The sequence below is a fragment of the Ictidomys tridecemlineatus genome, chromosome Y (assembly GCF_052094955.1).
Source record: "Ictidomys tridecemlineatus isolate mIctTri1 chromosome Y, mIctTri1.hap1, whole genome shotgun sequence".
NCBI lineage: Eukaryota > Metazoa > Chordata > Mammalia > Rodentia > Sciuridae > Ictidomys > Ictidomys tridecemlineatus.
Window position 1 is genome coordinate 11,101,467 of NC_135494.1, and position 22,848 is coordinate 11,124,314.

Genomic DNA, 22,848 nt, shown 5'->3' on the forward strand with positions numbered 1-22,848 from the left:
TGAGAGGCTGAAGATGTGGCTCAAGCAGTAGCACACTCGTCTGGCATGTACACAAAACTGGGTTCAATCCTCAACATCACATAAAAATAAAAAAATAAAGATGTTATGCCCACCAAAAAGTAACTAACTAACTAAATATTTAAAACTTCTCTCTCTCTCTCTCTCTCTCTCTCTCTCTTTAAAAAAAAAAAAAAGGTGAACAGACCACCAATTAAAATCACAAAGTCTTTCACTGAGTAGTGGTAATTTAACATGTTTTATTACTACACATATAAAATGATATTTTGTGAAATACGTATTTTAATTAATTAATTTAATTTAATCCTAAAAAATTAAATAATTTTATGTATCAGTATATTTTTAAAAATTCATATTTTAATTATTTACTATTAATTTAAGCTTAATTGAGCTGGATATTAGATTAAATCACTATTCAAAATTTTTGAGAGAATTAAAGATTTCCTACACACTATAATCTTGATTTTTATTATAATTTTCTGCATTTTAAAATTATTTTTAATTTCATGCAATATTCAACCGGGATAAGTTAACACTAAAAATGGAATAAATTCTTTTACAATTTTATGTTTATAGGCTATTAAAAATAACCAATAATGGATTTGAATAAGAAAAACAAATTATATTTACTATTATTTAGTATGAAGCTGTTTTGTTTTTTATTTGAAATGTTCTCCAAAATCTTAAATGTTGAAGACTTTGTCCAGTGCAACAATTTTCTGGGGGTGAGGATGTGGATTTCAAAAATCTAACCTCATAAACGGTTTCATCCATTTGGAGTTCATCCATTGAGTACTCAGAGCTAAATAAAGTATTGGAACATAGTTGAAACTGTATGAGGTGCATCATTGTTGAAGTCCGTGGGCCTTTCAGGGTACATCTTATATCCTTGCTGTTTTTATGCTATAAGGTGAGTGGTTTTTCTGTGCCACATTCTTCTGCCATGATTTTCTGTCTCAACTTGAAAAAAAAATGCAGATTTATGACCATGAACTATAACCCCTGAAATCATTAGCCAGAATAATCTTTTTCTCCTTTAAGTACTTTTTTTATTATTTTGACACAGTGATATGGCTTTAAATAGCTAACACTCAGCTACTTTGGAAGAGCTTTGAATTAAGCATCATAAAACCTCAAATTATCTAGAATATTTAAAATGAACTTTTGTCATCAGGGGAAAGACACTTAATTTTATGTAATTCTATTTAATAATCATGTGATTGGAAAAGTACATCCAAATTATTCTACAATCTTCCCTAAAAATATACTATATTAGTACACATATTTATTTATTTATTTTCTTATTTATATTTTCTTATCATGGCTTGAATTCAAGGGCAATTGTTTAAAAATCTTAATCATGATACTTTTTGTAATACAGAGCTGTATATATACCTGAAAATAACATTAATTATAAAGATAAGACATATTGACAATTAAACAGGAGTATTGCAAGTTTAAGTGCAGCCTCAGCAACTTTGTAAGATCCTTTCTAAAAAATGGTTCCATCTTTCACTGAAATATAATGTTGGGGATCTAGCTTAATTGTAGTGCACCCTTGGGTTCAATTTCCAGTGTTAGAAAGAAAAGAATAAAAATAAATGAAAAAAATAACCAATTAGTTGATAAGAGTTTAATGAAATGAACATGTATGTTTTTAGGATAATGTATTATTTTTTTTTTAATTTAGGTGGAACAAACAAAAGGATAAGGTTATTTTGCCCTGATCATAATAATATACAACTCATGGAATTTCTTTTGGTAATTTTTAAATTACTGAAAAATTGAAGTATTAGTTTAATTATTTATATTTCTCTTTGTTAATAACTAGTTGCCAACTAGTTGTACCTAGTGTATAGTGGGCATGGTTTGGCCAAAAATCTTTGATAATATCAATCATTAAATAGTAAATATGGCTTAAGAATCCTAATCTGGAGGCTTACTGAGCCTGGGGTGTGAGTGGCAAATATTGAGGTATGAAAATAATAACAAGGACTTTAGAAAATGTTTTTCTCTCTCTCTTTCTCTGAGTGATATGGAAATCTATCTATATGTCTACACATTTATTTAGAAACATGTTTGATTGGAGATTGAAAAGCCAATTTTATATTATACCTTTTTATATGACAAAGGAGGAAACAGTCACCTTTTCCTCTATGAAGGATCTGAAAATGTGCATTCTCTCAAGTCAAGTCATCAAGATTTGAACAATTTGCTATTTGGAAATTGAGGTAATTTACTTATTTTTTTCTGTGTCTTTTTCTCTATTTAAAAGGTAGCAATAACTATGACAGCTTGTTTATAGTATTTTGCATTAGTTTTAAATAAATGACTTGGAGACAACTATCATGTAGACAGTGCCCAGCAAAAATGGCAGCGACTCTTACCACTATCATCCATCTTGTTGTTCTTTCTAGTCATATTACAACAGTGCTGTAGGTTCAGAGAGATTAAATCCCTGACAATATTATTGATTCTCTGTGATATAGATTTTGACATCTAATCTTTCTGGGTTTTTTTGTCATAAATTAGATGGCGATAAATGGTTCCTTTCCAGCACAGATGTTTGAAAAATTATGCATTGTTCATACACTGTTGGGTGACATTCTCGGAACACATTCAACTGGAGCTATTTGAAATGTTATTACTAAGAGCCCCTCCCCCAATTGTCTTTATGACACCTATCTTCTGTAACTTTTCCTATTATTTTCACTTACATCAGAAAGTTCTTTCTAAAAATATTCACTCTTGTCACATTACTTCAGATGTACTTTTAGGATAAAAATACAAACACAAAAGAAACTAACATAAATATAATGAATTCCATTTGTTAATCAAGAACCTAAACATATTATAGAAGTTCTCCAATTTAGTCCTTCCAGTGATTCTTCAATATGGGTGATTGTTTTCCCAATTTTAACTGCTGAAGAGACTGGCAGAAGTAAGATGAATCATGTTCTAGTGTCATCATCTTCTCCTTTTTATTGAGACTTAATGAAGAATTTGTCAGTGATTTTTCTCCTTCTTGCAACATAGAAATTAACATGAATTTATGCACTAAAAATAAGTACAAAAAAAAGAAATGTCATGTTACACACTTTTGTTAAAAGAATAGTATAATAAAAATCCTAAATATCAGCAGTCAGATATAAGGTAAATTTTTTCTTTGATATCTGCATCAGCATATCTGGGAATAATTTAAAAAAGTAATGTAAGGTATTTGAAAGAAAAAAAGCTACAACACTTCACTGAAATAAACAGCACTGTTATTGTTTTTGAGGAAAAAATAAACATTCTGGGTATTTTGAAATAAAAGATAATTCATATGGTTAAGCTACAAAGGATAATACTTAAATAGTTTAAATTTAACAAAACATTTGTATGGGATGCATAAGTATAATCAAGTATAACTAATTATAATAGAGATAACTGGAAAATAAAAGTAAATACTTCTACCAAATATTTAAATGTATCATGATACTATAGTAAAGTATTATAGTGAGGTCACAAAATACCAGATCTGTTATATGAGAACAACAATGGAGAACTAGAAAATTTCTAATGTTTTGAAAATGAATCTGACAAGTTAATTGTAGAACCTGAAATTTTTATACTATAAACTCTATTTCTAAAAATCTTGTGAAAAGTTACAGAAAAAAAATGTGTGACATTTATGGATAATCACATGTATTGTAAGTTAAACAGTAGAACACATTGTATGTTCAAGTTCTTACAAGCATAACATTAAGTACCGTGCAGCAGAAGAACAAGGTCTAAGTAAATTCTACTGAGTGACATTAACACCTATATTTTTAGTAGGACTGCATTAGCATCTCAATAAAGTTTAGAATCAATGCACCATTAATAAAGGTTGACAGTAATTTTTATGTAATTTTTCATCTGCCATCTTTAGAAAAGTAATTAAAATATAATTTCCCTACAATAAATATAACATTAGCATTTCAACTATTTTGCAGAGATATGATTCATGTCTCATCACAGTGAAAAACTTTAATAAACTTAGTATAACCCTTAAAACATTTATTATAAATACTATGATGATTCATTATTAATAAGAGACCAGTCTAGTTTATATTCTTTTCTACAAATGGTATTTTAAATTAAAAAATTCATATTTTTACCTACTTTCATTACATTTTCAGATGTGCATATATAAAAAAACCTAAAATTTTTGTGAAAAGTAATAAAAAAGTATTTTTGATTAACTATTATTACAATATATATTATGCAATTTTCAAAGAACACTGAAGTATGTACACATTAAATACATTTAAGCATATATATAAATATTTTGTATATAATATTCACAAGTATGCAACATAATGCAGTGTTTTCATGCTCTAGAACAGAAGTATCTACAGAATCCATTACACTAAATCCTAAATCGGGAAGCTGAAATGCATATATTTCTCTCAATGCAATATAATTTAATAGAAATAAAGAAAACTGATTTTTAAATTAATTTAACAACTACCTGTTGTGTTAACAAATAGTGATGTACTAAAATTAGAATTCAAATTCATATCTGTATATATTTCAAATATTTGAGCTTTTTTCATTTTTGCACATGAGTCCAAATTAACAATGAAAATACCTAAATCCATACACCCTAAGAGACCAAATATTCACAATACTAATTGCATACCAATTCTGTCCCTAGTCCATGGCAACTCCTGACAATGACTAAAATTTTTTCTAGTGATATGTGTAATAGTAGGTAAATGTAAATGGTTTTAATCACCATAATTATTTTTTTTAATTTGTAATCTCTTTATGGTTTATCTATTATTTTTGCCCATGTATCATTAAGAGATATATGACAGAGTAACCCTGAATGGGACTACATAACTTTCCTGGGAGTTACATAACAAAATACCACAAACTATGTAGCTGACAACAGAAATTTATTATATCAAAATTCTAGCAGTCAGAATCTGAAATCAAGGTGTGAGAAAAGCTGTGCTCCTTCTGTGACTCTGGATAAAATCCATTCATTCATCTTCCTAGCTTTTGTAATAACACTTAATCCTCCTAAATTTTTTTCAGCTTGCAGCTATATCACTTGAATCTGCTTCTGTTCTCAGAGGTCTCTCTCTTCCCCTTATCCTGTTACATAAAAGTTCTTCAAGAATATTGATTAAAGGCAACATTAATTTCCTCATCTTTATTGCGTGTGATTAAAAACATAATGGATTTTACCATCTTAGCCGTTTTTTTGAACTCGCAGATTATATTCTTCAAATTATAATTTAAAATAAACAATTTACAAGAGTGACAGGTTTATTTCATTTTTTATTTTACAGTTCCATGCACTATTAAGTAACCCATTTTGTAATGCCATTTGAACATTCTTAAGTTAGATATGTACATAGTTGTTTTGCATTAAAATATGCTGGCATTTTAAATCTCTAATTTTCAGTTCAGATTGAATTAATTTAAATGATACTTAAGTAAAATCAAATAGTATTTTTTAAATAACATATTAGCGATTTTAAGTGTGAAATAGAATAATATTAACAATTCATATTGTTGGAACAACCTGGGGTTCTCTTCAACAGATGAATTGATGAAGAAAGTATGGTGTATATATACACAATGGAATATTACTCAGCCTTAAGGAGAATACACATATGGCATTTTTTTGTTGTTGTTAATTGATGGGACTGAAACTATCATGCTAAGTGATATAAATTAGTCTCAAAAAATCAAAGGCAAAATGTTCTCTTTGAGATGTGGATGCTAACACATAAAAAGGGAGGGTAAGTATAGGATTTCACTTACTTGGACAAAAGGGAATGAAGGGAGGGTATAGAAAATGAAGTAGGATGAATTGTACATGATTCTCCTATGCTCATATGAGCACAAGACCAGTGTACCCACACAAGAATAGAATAAAAATTGGAATGATTTGCACTCCATATATTTATAAAATGTTAAAATACATCCTAAAGTCATGTGTAGGTAGAAAAAAAAATTTTAAAAAGGAGAAATAATTTTATAATTTCATTCAAATTAGAATATTTTATACTGTCAGTGATGAGAAATAACACAAAGTTTTCTGATGAAAAAAAATCTGTATTTGTATATATTCCTTTCTCAGAATGTTTTTATGGTCATTTGCTTATTTTTGTTATTGCCTATTATTCTTAAGTTTTTACTTGAAAGACTCCCTGTAACAATTCGCATAAAGTATGTCTAGTGTGTTTTTTTTTTTTTCAAAAAAGATGTTACTTTTTCTAAAGTTTATAAAGGACATTATTGCTGGTGCTCTTTTTTTGTTGTTGTCAAATTGTTTTTAATTTGTACGTGCATCTTTTTTATTTGAAAAATTAATACATAAGCTCTGACCTAAATTTTTCTTCCCAAAAATCTTCTGATGATTTTCTGGAAACACCATTATAAAAGATAAATCACTCTTCAGTTCTTGCATTCAGAATTCTTTATTTTCATTTAATTAATTTATTTATTTAGTTATTTTTATTTGTGAATAGACTTTACTTATTTATTTATAGGTCCTGCTGAGAATTGAACAGACTTTTATTTATTTATTTATAGGAGGTGCTGAGAATTAAACCCAGTTCCTCAAACATGCCAGCCAAGTGTGCTACTGCTGAGCCACAGCCACAGCCCATCAATAATCTTAACTTTTAAATTTTGTTAGTTACAATTTGGTAGTTACAATTAGGAGGAAAAGTGAATATGCTTCCCTCACTGTGGGTCCTTTGTAGATTTATCTTAATTATTGTTCTTTGAGCTTCTTGAATTTGAGTATCCATTTTCTTTCTCAGGATTCTGGGAACATGGCTGTTACTCACTGAGGAAAATCTATGCAAGTGTACCAATAACAGAAGCAAGGATCACTTCTGACCATACTGGAAACAGTGAAAACACAGTGAAATGAAGAAACTCAAGTTCTGCCCCTTCCCACTCAGTCACCTCCAAAACCATCTACTTATTTTTTTTACAAGATATTTATTTTACCTGCTGAAGAACTTTATACAGATGGAGATGTGCACTATTTTTTCTGTCTGCCTTTTTTTTTTGATTAGTAAAATATATCTGGGAATCATCTACATATTGCATATTTCAGTGTCTCATTTTTTTTTCAGTACCAAACACTATTTTAGGCTATGAATGGATTTAAGTTTACTTAAAGATTCTCATGTAGGACATTAATTTCTAGTTTTCAGTTGTTTGTAATATAGCTGCTAAGAACATTCTTGAATATCTTTGGTTCATAGTGTGTACTGTTCTAGAATAACACCCAGCAGTGAAATTACTGATTATAGAAGTAATAATTTAACACATTTAACATTATGAGAAATAGCCAAATCTTTCTTCAAATAGATTCTTTAGTCAGCAAAGTATACAAATTTGAGTTTCTCTAAACTCATTTTCTGTTATTTCTAGCTCTTCTGTGAGCAAGGCTTTGTGTCTTTTCTGACAGCAATAAACACAGCAGATGCTCAAGGGTTTCGGCTGGAGGCAGACATCATGGCCTGCATCTGAGTTCATGATCATGCGACCTAAAGGCCCTGGGATTACACACAGAGCTGCACAAAAATGCCTGAAGAGCATGTGTCCTTCTGGGCGATTCAATTCTACTCCATTCTGTGGCGTTCAGTGCTATATTTGCTCAAGAAAAATGATGATTGTTACAGTGAAGACAGTTGGTCTCTCGCCTGGAAAACCTCACCACTTCTTGCTCATAAAGAAACAGTCTGTCAGCTGGTAAAGCACACTAGGCAATGTGACAGTGACCTATCAAGGACAGTCCTGAAGCACTTTCAGAGTCTAAGAAGGATGGCAGAGCTTTGTCTTTCTGCAGGAAAGGGGATGGAAGAAAGCACATTCATTGAGGGGGGAGGGAGAGCAGCCAGAGCACCTGAAGGCATCCTGAGTCTTCTCCAACATCTGCAGGGAACCTGGCTTCTTGTGGCTTGCAGCTCTCTGCTCTGGGAATGGCAACCCAGACTGTCATTATGACCCATGACTACATAACCACTATGCTCTAGAGAGGGACAGTGGGGTCTGAGGCCAGCACCTTGACAATGGTAAGGCCATTTGTACTTTTCTCATCAGCAAGCTCCGGGTAGAAGTACGGCTTCAGGGTCTCAGTGAACTCGCTTTTGAAAGTGTGAACACTTTTTGAAAGTGTGGAGAATGGTGCATTCAGTCTCATTGTAGAACAAGATCAACCCTTGTTTATACTGCAGAAAAATGCCCACCCTCAGAAGGGGCCCTGTGAGCTGGAGAACGTGGTAGGAGACAGAAATGGCCTTGTACATGCCATCTTTCTGGCACAGGGTCCAGAACCCGCTCTGGGTTTTAGCAGATATGTACTGTCCTTTGCGGTTCACTGACTCCACATAGATCCCAACGGTCCACTTGCTGTTCCCTGCTACTTCCACCTCCCAGTAGTGGCTGCAACTGGAGAAACTTTTCCGACCCAGCACGGCTGGCATTGTATCAAATAGCTCAGGTTTGTCCGGCACGTCCTGCTTTTTGGTCACGGATTTCACACACTTTTCATCAGGTGACACGGCAAGGTAAGGGTGAGCAGTGTCTTTATCCAGTATTATGTCTTCTGCGGAAGGAAGGAGAATTAATGGTAGGACTTCCACTAGAACCATCCAAATTGTAAGACAAGGCAAAAACAGGTCACAGTTGAGGTTCTTTTCATAAGTAAGCATAGGATCTGTATGCTATTTCCCATGAGGCCATTCCACATCCAAACACAAAATGGTTCTGACTCAGTGAACTATTTCATCTCTACAACGGATGTGAGGTGTTTCATTACAGGTTCCAAAGAACTGGTGATAGGTTGGGACTACCATGGTTAGGGCCTTGACTTAGGTAACGACAGTACAGATCTCAAGATATTTCTTCAATATTTAAGCAAGGTCTACCCTGCCCACCTGGGTGGATTCAAAGGGATAGAGGTGGCTGTGGAGGCCCTTACATGCAGAGCAGAAAGACAGAGTATGCCTGAGAGCCCAAGCAGTGGAAGGTGGGCATGTGATCAGGCAGAGGACCCAGCTAGAAAGGCAGCACTCAGAAGGAGGGAGGCCCCACCTGAGCCTGTCTTCAGGAACGGGGCCTCTGGACAAAGTGGAGGGCAAGGAAGAGAGTTTAGAGGGCATGCTCAGAGGCAGCGCCTTGTGGAGGGTTGACAATTGGACAGATGAGAGGGTACCCACGGTGGGGGTGGCAGGGACTAGATCCATAGAGGCTGCCCTCTCCACCTTCTTTTTTCTAAAAGGAGAAATGATGGTATTTGTACAGGTTGATCAGGGGAACCTGAGAGGCATAAGAGCTCTGAGACTTCAGGAGAGGAGAGAAAAGGAAACTAGCCAATCTCACCAGTCCACTTGATCTAGACAGTCTTTTGGCTGTGGAATTGCTGAAGTCAGGACAGAGAGAGGACTGATTTGTTACTTACCTAGAAAGCTATTTCAGATCAGGTGACATCATGCTACCTCTGTTTGCACAGCTAATGCACTGTGGTCTTTTCTAAAATGAAACCTTTCCCAGTCAGCAAATTGGTGCTCATTGAACAGAACGTAAGCCCAGAATCAGATTATATTGACAGTTCAAATGTGTGCTAGAGATGGGGAGGGAAAACACTTCTCTTTTTTTCACAGGGGAACTGATGAAACTTCAGATGACATTGCAAACACAAAGTCAGTCTTCCCCACAAAGTAATCACTTTGCACTTACCTGAAGATTTTCGGATTTTATTCAGACCTTCAATTGATGAAGACGTTCAAGGTTAACTGGGTGATGAGGAAGGAAGGACAAGGCTGTTGTAGGTAATGGTACATGGCACATCAATTAAAAATCCTGGCTTTACTTATCCTGTTCTCCAAAGAATTACGTTTTTTTCTGCAACAGTAAATAACAGGAAGAGTTAAGTGTTCTAAGTGGTCACAGGACACATTTATAATTTAACTTATGATAGAGATACATGACTTAACAAGCTCTTTGTTAATTTTATCTAAAACCAATAAAACAGGTAGAAAGATATTAATTTACAAAATTATGAGACATTTGATTCTTAGCTTTAATTTTATATGACTCGTGTGGCATTACTGGATATGTGAAGCATGTCTCTGGGCTCAGGGATTGAAGAAACTAGCTTCCTCAGACCACACAGGGCATCTCTGGGCTCAGGACTGCATGGGCTGGCTGATCAGAACACATGCAGGGCACACAGAGAGCCAGAGCTCATCTGCCCTGGAGGTCACTTAATCTGCTCCTTAGATCTAGTGTCAGAAACTGCCATGCATGGGTTCATTGCTCTTCATGGCAATTATTTTTGTTTAGTATGTATTCATATTATTAGAGAGAAAAAGGGAGAGAGAAAGAGGGAGAGGGATGGAGGAGAGAGAGAGAGAGAGAGAGAGAGAGAGAGAGAGAGAGAAAGAGAATCAATCCTATTACATTTTCAATAGTTAGATACAAAATGTTAAAATATTGTTTTACTTATATTTTAATTCATAACAGCAAAAAAGACCATCCAATAATGCCACTTCATCATATTTTCTGTTCACTTAAACTTTATTTTATATTTTCTATGAAAGTAACAAGCATAGTTTAATTTCTGAATATTATTTATTTTTGTAAATAATGACTAGTGGCCTAGTCTTTTCTGTTATGGATTTAATTTTTTTTTCTTATTTTGGATCAAAGCAGACACATAAGTAAATATTATTTATATTTCTCATCTGTAAGATTATAAAGGCTAAGAAAAATAACAAATATTTTTGGTCTTGCTTTAAAAAATCAGCCAGAACCCTCTCTAAGGGCCTGGCACTTGAGTTAGTCACCTACCCTACCAGTCAGGGGGGGACAAAGAGGACCCTGGAGGCCAGGAAGCTATCTGCAAACATTTTGCAGAGGAGTGTCTTTGGGGAGGAAAATTTCCCTAACAGTTCAAGGCAACCCCCATGTGATCAGCAAGACTTTGACCCATTCTGGCAGATGACACAACTAGTAGAGGAAGAGACTGAAGGGGCCAAGAGGCTTCTCAAAAGTTTCTAAGGGTAGGCCTAATAAGTCTCACCTTACTGAGCAGTAGAAGGAGAGGGGTCAGCACAGGCGTCACCTACTTGGTCTTGAACACTCAGAAGGAAAGTTCAACAATGTAATAAAATGAGGAGGAATGAGAAGTTGGACAACAGGGATGCAGGGAGACTTGAGAGGAATACAGAAGCCTTTTTAATGTGATGCTATGTGCAGTTGTGGGAGGTATAGTAGAAGTTAAGTAAAGCCCTCAAGTCACTGAGAAGGGGTTCTCATGGACGGTTGCCTGGCACCAAAGCCCTTCCACCAGACTCCTGCACAGAGAAGGTGGAGCAAATAGCTTGGACAGGGGCCCTGTACTTAGACAAAAACAAGAAAATATGATCCCAACTATATATTTTTAGTAGCCCATATTTTTGGAACCATTTAAAAGGAGAGAGAAGCCTAACTGGCAACTTCAGACTTTGGCTCACTTGTATTTCACTTTATAATTTATCATGGTGCTTCTACTTTCAGGCTTAACTTTTTATCCTTTTTGCTTTTATGTTCCAGCTATTGTTTAAAGACCAGTTTAGCATTGGGAAAAGGAACCTGCTGACCACACTGGCCAACACTCGAGGTCCCTCAGGACTGAGGAATGGGCAGAGGACAGGACAGATGGTGACAAGGACTTAGATTCTTTACTTTGTCCTGTAAATGTCAGTGGGGGGCTAAAAGGGGGACTAAAGATTCAGCTTCTCTGCTTGCATTTTACACCAACCTTCTTTGCTCCAAATTCATCCTGAATTTCAGGACAAAGGGATGATGGATGGATCTCATGTGAGGACTGGAGTCCACCCCACCTTCCCCAGCTCAGGCAACAGCAACTTCCTTATTGGACAAGGCCCTGTGGGACCAGCCTGAGATAAGGATGGGCAGGGCACACCTGACCAAGACCTTCTGTATTGGCAGGTGTGCAAAGCCTCCAGCTGAGTGAGCTCTTCACACTGGACCTCAGTCCCCTTTCTGTAAACCCTCAAAGTCCTTGTCAGCCCTGAAGACAGGGCTAAGGACATGGGTCCCCACATCTTTCCAGAGTATATGATCAAAGTTCCTTTTCAAGTTTTTTTAAAACTAAAACAAAATAAAAAACCATTCAATATCATTAGCCATCAGTAACTGCAGGTCAATACCACCACGAGAAACCATTTCACCCCAGTTAGAATGGCTGTGATCAAGACAGAGCAAAGCATCATGGTGAGTATGTAGAGAAAAAGAGATCTTAATGCCTTGTATGTAAAAATATGCCTGAAAGTAGAAGAAGAAGTATTCTTGAGGGGGAAGAGAAGGAAGGAGAAGCCAGGGTAGAGGTAGGACAGATAAAATCAAAGCACAATAATAGACACATGAAGATAATGGCATGAGGAAGGCCATCAATATGCTCCATCAATCTGCAGTAGAAATTATGTCATCTTCTAGCTTTAAATCTTAATGTTGTTGTTGTTGTTGTTATTTATTATTACTATTTGGTACCAGAAATTGAATTCAGGGGCAATCAAACACTGAGCCAAATCACCAGCCCTATTTTCTATTTTATTTCTAGTCATGGTCTCACTGAGTTGTGTAATGCCTTGCTAAGTTGCTGAGGGTGACTTTGAACTCACAACCCTCCTTTCTCAGCCTCCTGAGCTGCTAGGATTATAGGTGTGGTGCACCACTGTGCCCAGCTACATGTTATTTTATCTGTGAAGTTTTAGGCTTGGTATCTGTTTCTCCTTTGTTTTTTATTCCCTCTTATATAATAACTGGAAAAAAGTATACCTGTCCCATGTCTTTCCTTATATTTGGAATCATGAACCTTGCTGATTTCACAGGCTCTGGGCTGGAGAAGAATTGTTCCCATGTTACTCACACCTGGAGACTTGGCTGTGTCTGATTCAGATGAGACTCTGGTTCTTAGACTTTTTCTTTGGTGATAAAAAAAATTATCACTTTGAGGATATTGAGATAGAATAAATATATTTTGCATGGGAGAATGACAAAGATGTGGGGGACCAGAAATTTTCACCATGAAAAGCTGTGCTCTGAATTTTCCTGGAAGTGCATGTGGAAGAAATAATCTACTATGCAGCTGTGTTGGAATACAGAACTATTACTGGGCAATTCTGTAATGGGAAAACTGTCCTCATGAAGGAGTTAGTGCCAAGATCATGGAGTGGGCTGGTTCTCTTGGGAGTGTTCCAAATAAAGGAGTGGGCGAGGCACCTTCCCCTCTCTATGCTGCACATGAACTCTGCTACATTTCCACCTTTCACCATAAAATGATGCAGCAAGTTTGCCCTCACAGGATGCTGGTGCCATGATCTTGGACCACTGTAAGAAGTAAATCTGTGCTTTAAATAAATCAAGGTACATATGAAATACCAGTCTCTGGAATTCTATTATAGGAGCATAAAACAGATTAATATAATATGACCAATTTAAGTAACATAAACTATAGTTATGAGCTTTTCTTCTTCCATGCATGATACTTTTCTCTTCCTTATACAAGGGCAGTTTGTTTGCATTGTTTTAAAAATGCATTTGAGCCTGGCACAGTAGTGCACACCTGTTATCTCTGTGGTTTTGGAGGAAGAGGCAAGAATAGCAAGTTCAAAGCCAGGCTCAGAAACTAAGGGAGGCCCCAAGAAACTTTGTGAGAGCCTGTCTTATAATAAACCATAAAGAAAAGACTGGGAATGTGGCTCAGTGGTTAGGAACCCCTGGGTTCCATCCTTGGTACCAAAACCCAAAAAAAAAATGCATTTAATTTTATTTTAAATTAAAATCAAGTATTAATTTACCCTGTATGAATAAGTTGGTCACAATTATTGGAAAACATAAACAAACAAATAAATTAAGGCTTAAAGAACAGAATATGTCTGAAGTCATTCTAAATCCAATGAAGGGTTTCTTTGCACAGGCCCATTTGAAGCACTGCTGTACTTAGTAGCTTACCTTATGGAAGAAGATTTTGCTAGGCAGAGAATCTGCCTCTGAGTTTCCTCCAAAGTCAGATGTAGCAGGGACAACTTTGCAAATACCATTGTGAAAAACTCCTGGCAAACCTGGTGGCATTTTGTCTGGTGCCTAAGGGGAGGCAGCAGCATGGGATGTTTTGAAACAGTCCCATCATGCTGTTCTTGTTTCTTTGCTTTCACACAAATCTCTATGTGTTGGCAGCATGGAGAGCCCCCTTTGGGAGAGTTGACAGGCCCCAGCACAAGCCCAGGAGCAGGCTCCTCACCCCTGGGCATGGCACCCACACAGCCATCCCAAGCTGAATCAGAATATTTTTGGTAAGATTTGAAGCTCAGTGTACCTAGGAACAGGCAGAGCCTCTTCGATTTGGGACCCTATGGCTTGTCTCCTCTAATGGGGCTGTGAGTCTTGGTAGTGGCACTGTGTGCAGTGGAGCAGGCCCAGTCCCTCCAGAGACAATGACCATTCTGTGGATCTAGGATGAGCAATGGCAGGGCACTTGGCTGTGTGTATGTATGTGCAGTGGTAGGCTGCATTTTGATGGAGTGTGGACTTGGGGCAATAGACACTAGAGTGGACAAAGAAGAAACTCTCTCTAGAACCCAACATAATTTAAGGACTAGATTCCTACTTCTCCCAGGTTCATGAATTCAGCCTTTCTACGACCATATCCTGGATAATCATGAAATCATCATATTTATGAGCACATCAAGAGATTTATCTTTCTAAAACAGAGTGGTGGGTTTCAGAATGCAATGGCTAATTAAAACTTACTACATTTCTTCAGGAGTGCAGCTGAAAAACAAACAAGTGGATAAAAAAATTAGCTGACATGGGTGAAAATGCAAATTCACATAACTGATAACCCTTATCTCATTATCACCATGCACAGGTCAACAATCCCTGGTCATGTGAGGCTCAATTTAGTGAAATACTTTATGAATACATTAGGCCTTAGACCAGCTCTGTCAGTGAAAGAGCAGTGAGCATGTGAGAGGAGAATATTCAGGCCCAGGATACATTGTTGCCTACATAATAATTTAAACTAATTTTTAAGCTAATTTATTATTTCACAGAAATAATTGAGTGAGGATTAAATAGACGCCATAGATTCATTTTGATTTCATGGGATCTCAGAATTTGGTAAAGCAGATAAAATCATGCTTTCTCTGGAAATTAATAGCTATAATTCTGGTAGTGGTAAGAATAACATTATCTGTAATATATGTTCAGGTATTTAAATATGCAAAATTTTACTCTTGAGTGAATGATATCACCTCGATAGCATTATCATAGGTAAATTGCAAATGAAAAATGCAGCTGAGTGAGATTAATAAACTTCTGCAAGATCTTGGAAATCTTAAGTACTGAAATAATTTTAAACAGGACAGTCTGATTTTAGATCCCATTAATACACATTAAAGACTAATCACCACTTATTAATCTCCTAGGTGAACCAACATTAATGAATGGATGAATTAATTAAAAGGAACCACAGAAATGACACAGAATTTATTTCATCCAATGAAACAGTTTTTATTCAATAGATTAGGCACTGTTAGATTTGTATAATGGCTCAGGAATAAATCTGATTTGTGAATTTTAATACCAAATACTGAATACCAAGTAATCGGCTGACTTTTAGGCTGTTTGCTTACTGGAGCGTCTCTGAGTGGATTCCTTCTTAGCTTTCTTCCAGAAAACCTCCCACCTAACTGTATAATGCATTCTCTGCCTTGAAGAAAATGTGACATGCGCAGCACCACCTGAGTGCAGATCCATTTGGCCTCTCAATTCTTGGCCAGCGTTCAGGTAACATTCTCTCCTGGAACAAGATCTGCATGCTGGCCGCCTGGGCTTGCCTCTGCCTGGGCTTGGAAAAGAGTGTCCCAGTGCTGATATCCCTCTCCTCTGACCAGGCCACCTGCTGCCACACTCTGGACAGCTTGTGGAGGTCCCTGCTGCCAGCCCTCTCCTTCCTCACCACCGCCTCCCATTCCCTATCCCTGCTCTTCAGCTCCTTGGCCTGGCTGGTCCCTCCTCAGCAGGACCTATGGGCTCACTCCTCTTGCTGTTGGAGGAGTCACTCATCATCACTGGGGGGCACGGGGGAGGAGGAAGGGCTGAATACCCACACCACACCTTTCCTCATCCCTGCCGAGGACTGTCTACCTTCTATGAATGCTCATTAAGGACTTTTCACATTACCATGATATTGGTTTAATTGTCCCCAAACATTACTTTTAGGTGATTAAATAAATTGCTAATGAATTTTGGTTTTGTTGCAACAATCACAAATATCAATTGTATATATGTTAAACTACTGCATAGGTCAAAAATAAATGTTACTTACCTTTCTCTTGTTCTATTTCTTCTATATATGAAAAAGCACATTAAAACAATATTAACAAATTTCTTCTTGTTCTTAACACAGACAATCCATCCCAGGATTTGGTCTCCATTTGACAACAGAGAACCTGAGACCAAAGCTGGGTGTTCTAGTGTGTGTGACACAGAAAGGAACTCATATTACCTGAGTAAGAAATCATAACACAAACTGAAAAACTCTTTTTAACCTGTGAATATATTTATATGAAACAAAATATTAAAAAGTTTCCCTTTGTGCCTTAAAGTTTTGGGTGAGGTTCTCCAGCTGAGAAAACAGGCAACAATTAGTCACAAACTCTACATCCTCAACTAACTTTCAGGTACTTAACTCATCACCAAAGCATTAAAGAGGAGAAGACCTGTAAAGTGACCAGGAGCAAATAAAATAACTCAAGGCAGAGCCGGCCCGGGATGGTGTTTCCAGAAGGGCTTGATTTATTCTGTCGATCAAGAAGGAGTATGCCTCTTGCATTTTACCTAAACCACATGTCTTAGGGAGCTCCAGAAACAGCAAGAGTGTTTCCAGATGCACATCTTAGTGTTTTAAGGTCCTCACTCTTTAGCTGTCCTGAAGCCTGGGGTATTCCAGGCTGGACCTTACCTCAGTCTCCACCTTGTGCTGATTCTCCTACATAAACAGTTCAAGATGTCTGGAATTTCCCTGCTCTTCCATTCATCTGCCTCACATTTGGAGTATTTCAGACACAAGGGTAAACAGATCCTCAGAAGCTTCTTTGGAAGTGTCACAATAATGATCTGTGTTTCATAGTACCTAGTTCATGTTTTCTCAAAACAGCAGTTAAGCATTTTACCAAATGTGGCCACATAACACACAGTCACTTAAACCTTTGCTGCTGGCTAAAGAAAGATCTACAACCCACTTGCTTTAGGCAGGAATCACTCTCATTTAATCTCACTCTAAGTCCTTCAGAAATGCTCCCAGAACCTTTTATTAGTAGAGATTTGGGGTCATAATTTGTCTGGGAAATGCAGCCTCCCACTCTGCACACACGGGGCATCTTCTCACATCTCCTCAAAGCCTCTGGTTTATCCAGCACAAAAGCACTGAAGACAGGTCAGGTGCAGATTTGAAAAGATAAATAGGAGGGCCCTGTCTCAGCAGAGGACATCTCTGTATTGATGACTTCCTCCTCCTCCTTCTCCTTCTCCTCCTCTTCCTCCTCCTCCTCCTCCTCCTCCTCCTCCTTGTCCTTCTTCTTCTTCTTCTTTATGGGTACTGGTGATTGAAATCAGGGGCACATAAACACTAAGCCACATCTTCATCTCTAGTTTGTATTTTATTTAGAGATGTGGTCTCACTGACTTGGTTAGTCCCTCGCCTTTGCTTAGGCTGGCTTTGAACTCAAGATCCTCCTGCTCCAGGCTCCTGAGCTTCTGGGATTATAGGTGTGCACCCCCACACCTGGCTCTTCCATTCCCTGCTATTACATTCGTCTGCCTGGCTCTGTGTTAACATTCTTAAAGGTAATCCTCTGTGCCCTTGCAACCACTGACCAGTCCCAATATGTCCCTTTATGGCAAGATGGACAACTTAAAGACTCCCTTTGAAACCACAACTTTTTCCTTCTTAGGTCCTGTACAGTCTGGCTAGTCCCCCATGGACAGGCTTATTCCTAGGCAGCTCCTGACCTGACTGTTCAGATGGGACTCTCTATGGCCCAGAGGAAGCTTGTCAAATGAACATACCAAATTGGTCATACCAATGTATGACCAAGTCATTATAAAATATTAATTGCCCGGAATAACAGATTTATGAAAAATTAGGTTTTACAGAGTATTCAAACCCGAGATTAATAAACAGAATAGATTTCATACTTCTCTTTTCCTATCTGATTTGATGAATGGAACTGGAGCCTATCATGCTAATTGAAAGAAGCCAATACCCCCAAACCAAAGGCCTAGTGTTCTCTTCGATATGCAGATGGTGACTCACAGTAGGCAAGAGTGAGAGGAGGGCCATGATTAGTGGGTGAGACAGAGGAGAGAGAGAACTGGAAAGGCAGTAGAATGAATTAGACAGCCATCACTTTCCTTTGTTCATATATGAACATATGACCAGTATAATTCCACATCGTATACAACCCGAAGAATGGGCAGTTATTCTCCATATATGTGTAATATGTCAAAATACACTCTACTCTCATGTATAACTAAAAAGAATGAATAAAAATATATAAATCAATAATCCCTTTATAAATGAATTTTAAAAATCATTCTATGAAATTCATCAGCCAGACACAAAATGATCTTGAGAAACATTAAGTGATCGATAATATGTCATTTCTCCTTAAATATGTCTATATATTCAAAAACATGCTAATCAATATCTGCCTCAAAAAAAAGATTCATTCTTTCACTCAACAGTTAGTTATATTTCAGCCAAGGGCCAGAAACTCAGCAGGCCACAAGGTCCAGCAATGAAGGAGAGGTAGCCACACCTTGTCACCTGTATAGACCAATATGTAAGGTGATAGGGTAAGCAAGAGAATTGGAGCCCAGGGAGGGCTCTGTCCCACCCCAGGGGGAAAAGAGTTGCCACTCTCCTGGAGGGAAGGCAGGACTAACCTGGAGCTGACCAAGGACACACAAGTTCCAGATGGGAAAAAGTAAGTCCAAAGACCTACAAGAGGGCAAATATTATAAAGGACAAAGCTGACAGTGAGAGACATTGGCCAGATGGAGAAGTAGGAGGCACCAGGCTTCACCTTCCCTCACAAGCAGTGAGGTGGCTATTCCCAAACAGAAATAGCTCTGCAGGGGCCCTGGGCAAATGATAACTCCAAAGGAAAGATCACCAGGAAAAATCAACACACTTGAGATCTATGGAGAGGCTGGCTGATGGAGAAGGGCTGCAGCTACATGTGTCAGTCAAGTGGGGTGCAACCAGGGACCCCAAGGTCTGTGTTGACAGTGTGCAGACATGGTAACCATGTGTGGAATCCATCTATAGTCTTAACACGAAGCCAAAGCACAGATTAAAAGTAAGGGCATAGCCATAGCAAATGGTCAAGGGACACATAATATAAAAAGATAAAAATTGTGACATATGCTTTCAAGAGTTGTGTTGGTTATTGGAGTTAAGATGTTGAGTTTCATTCTGCCCAGTTCATTTCTTTGTGGTCAGTTAGGTTCTTGTTTGCTTAAAATAGTTTGTTAAAACTACGTTTTCTCTTAGCCTCACAGGGACCACAAAGCAAAACTTATAACAGATGCACAAAAATCGAACAGTAAGGAGTTAGGATACTGTGGGAGAAAATCATTTAATCACAGATGTTAGGAGGAGAAAAGGGAGAAACCAGTAAGAAAACAGGCCTGTGGCAGCAGCAAGCCCTGTTGCCATTGACTGCCTGAGTGCAAGGGGTTGAATCCTCTTGTTAGAAGACAGAGTGGCTGGAGGCATTAGAAACAAGTTGCAGCTGTACACAAACCACAGGAAAATCACTTCACCCATAAGGATAGTACACCAAAAGTGAAGTGTTGGAAAATGTCTAATGCCAGTGAAGCTAAGAAAGAACTAAGTTACCTGGACTAATATGGATTTTAACTCAAAACCATGTAGAGAGACAGAGAAGACCATTAGCCATGCCATGTTTTTATAGCAGGGATAGCTACAGCTCTATAGGTATACGCCTTCTTGTACAGCTGGAATATATACAAGCTTTATTAGTCCTGATACCTCAACAAAGCTAAAAATAACAAGGTTGAAAGAGATTAAAAAATAAATTAAATAAAAATATATTGTGAGAAAAATCATTAAAATATTGATAACTGGGTCAATAGTTTCAGATATTTTCTTTTTTTAAATTATATTACATAAGATCAGGAAAAAGCCTTTAAATAGTTCAGAGTTGATTCTGATACATTTGGTTAGTACTTCACAATATAATAAAGCAAAATAATATTAAGGGAGAAATTGAAAACTGAATCAGAAGAAAAATCAAGATGAAAATTAATCAGAATTTTGTTATTGATGTATTCACTTAGAAACAATCATAGAAAAGGCCAACCAAGAATATGCATCCAGGTTTAGGGTTATGGTTAGGATTAGGGTTATGCTTTATGTGGGCTTAAAAAAAATAAAATCATTTAATAAGCTGAGATATTCAAAGTGAATATGCTTCAGTGTGATAATCTTAAAATTAAAATGTCCGTGCGACTACAATTCATAATATTATCAATGATAATTTCAGCAGATAACTAAATGACATAAATGCACTTTAAACTAATCGGTGATTATTATGTCTAAATTAATTGTAACATAACTTTAATATATCAAACATTTTTCCACAGTATGTTTGCCTCCACAACGTAAAGAAATTGTACTTACCTTTCTGATTAATTAGCAGTTCTGTATGAAATGAGATAAGTAATAAATAAAGGTAAGCCCACAGCTATCAAAGTCTGGGAGACTTGCTAGAGAAGCAATCTTGACTCGATTCTTTCAAGCCATGACTGTATAAAAGATTATCCAGATATGAGATAAGAATGAGGAAGAGGCAGAAGAGATGCTGAAACGGTGTTTCCTCATCATCCCCAGGTGGTTTTCTGAGACTTGCAAAGCACTGTGGAGGGCCATTGCCCTGTGGCCTGTGTCCACCCCTGCCTCAGATTTCTGCTCTTTTCTGTGGGGCTCCCTGTAAGATATTCCTCAAAGAACTCATCTGGTTCTTCTGGGAGACCTGAGCAATAAGGGACAGGGACAGGGTCCCAGGATCTGGGCAGGAGTAGGTGTGGAAAGAGTGGAAAGAGTCAGGATGCCCTAGATCATCCAGTCCATCTGCAGGGGCAAAACTGGAAGAAATCCTGGGCATTGCAAAGATGTTGTTGTCCTTGAGCACTTCATAGGGTGTGACTTTGTGATGATAAACAGCAATGATTCTTTTGTTATTGGTGTGTGGGCATGGGGAAGGATTCTGAACCCCAGAGGGTTAGAGAGGATCCTCCAGGCACAGAGAGGCAAATGCAAAGAAGGAACTTTACATACAATTAGGGAGCCTTCCTTCTTCTCAAACCCAGGGAAAGGAGTAAGCAAACAAAACCAGCATAATAATGAGCAAGAAATAAGAAGTGGTAACAGCAGGCATTGGTAGAGCTCTCAATGGTGGATGGGAGGGGGGAGGCTGTTTTCAGATTGGCTCTTTTTCTAAAATTTTATGGATTTACTGCAACCTTTCCTTTAGCATTCTTCCCAGTTTCTAAAACCAGTTTCTTTATTCCTCGGAATCAAAGTCATATTTACAACCTGGAAGGAATAACAGAGATAATAATCCAACAAAGCAAAGGGATGCTTGATCAAGCTCATTAGGGATACTCAGAATCCCAAACTCCCTATTGATATTTATTGATATTTCCTTCCTCAAATCTGTTCTTCAAAATTACCTGGCCTTTAAATTGTAGCCAAATTCATAAATTCCTATAGCAGAGAGGAATTTATGAATGACTCACCATGTGTCCCTTGAGCCTATCTTAAAAACAAATATGTGCCCAAGTTAAAAGGTACTTGTCTAAAATCCTGATAGTTCATTGTTCCACAGGCCACCAAAGTCTATGACTTGTGTAAGTTGGGATTTAAGTTTCTGATGTGTATGAGTTCAGAGATGTGGCTGTGCTCAGAGTCACAGTTTACAGGGACGGATGATCTGGGCTTGTGATTACATCCATGTCAGATTGGGATGGGTCAGATGGGTTTGCCTGAGCATCCTCTCCCTCACCCCTTCTCTGGGTGCCCACCGTGGTACAGGAGAGAGTTATGGGTTATGGTACAGGAGAGTTATCTGGGTTATGGGGCTCCCAGGGAAAAACACTGCCCCAGGCATTAGGCATTTATTTTTAAATAATTTTAAACTGTCTGAGGATAATTTCTCTAATATTATTAACTAATTGGAGGTAGAGGAATGGTCAAGACCCAAAGGAGATTTACCACCAACATTGTGTTTCTAACTCAGGTAGTATCTATGGTTGTTACCCACGTTTACTCACCTGGAGGGGCTCTTCACCTGAGAAGTGGCCTGCAGAGCTCACACTTGCACCTCAACTCTGTTGGGAATCTCTTCCTGCTCTGGAGACCTGGAGACCTGCTTTTCTGATCAAGCAGGGTAGTGCTACCCCTCTCTAATTCCCTCAGAACTGCTTTACCCTGTAAGCCTAGTGCCTCCCTCAGGACCAGCCTGCTCTGCCAGGGACATCTTTGCTACAGCATCAGGACCAAAGGTCCACATCTTCAGCTTGTAGCATCTTAATCATAATCCTTGGGATGAAGCAGGTGCACACCTGGTACAAATAGACCAAGTGAGTGAAACTGGAGTTTCCAAATGGCTATTTTGATTTTAAAATCAAAGCAGAATAAATTGTCCTCCTCTCAGAAATAAATCAGTC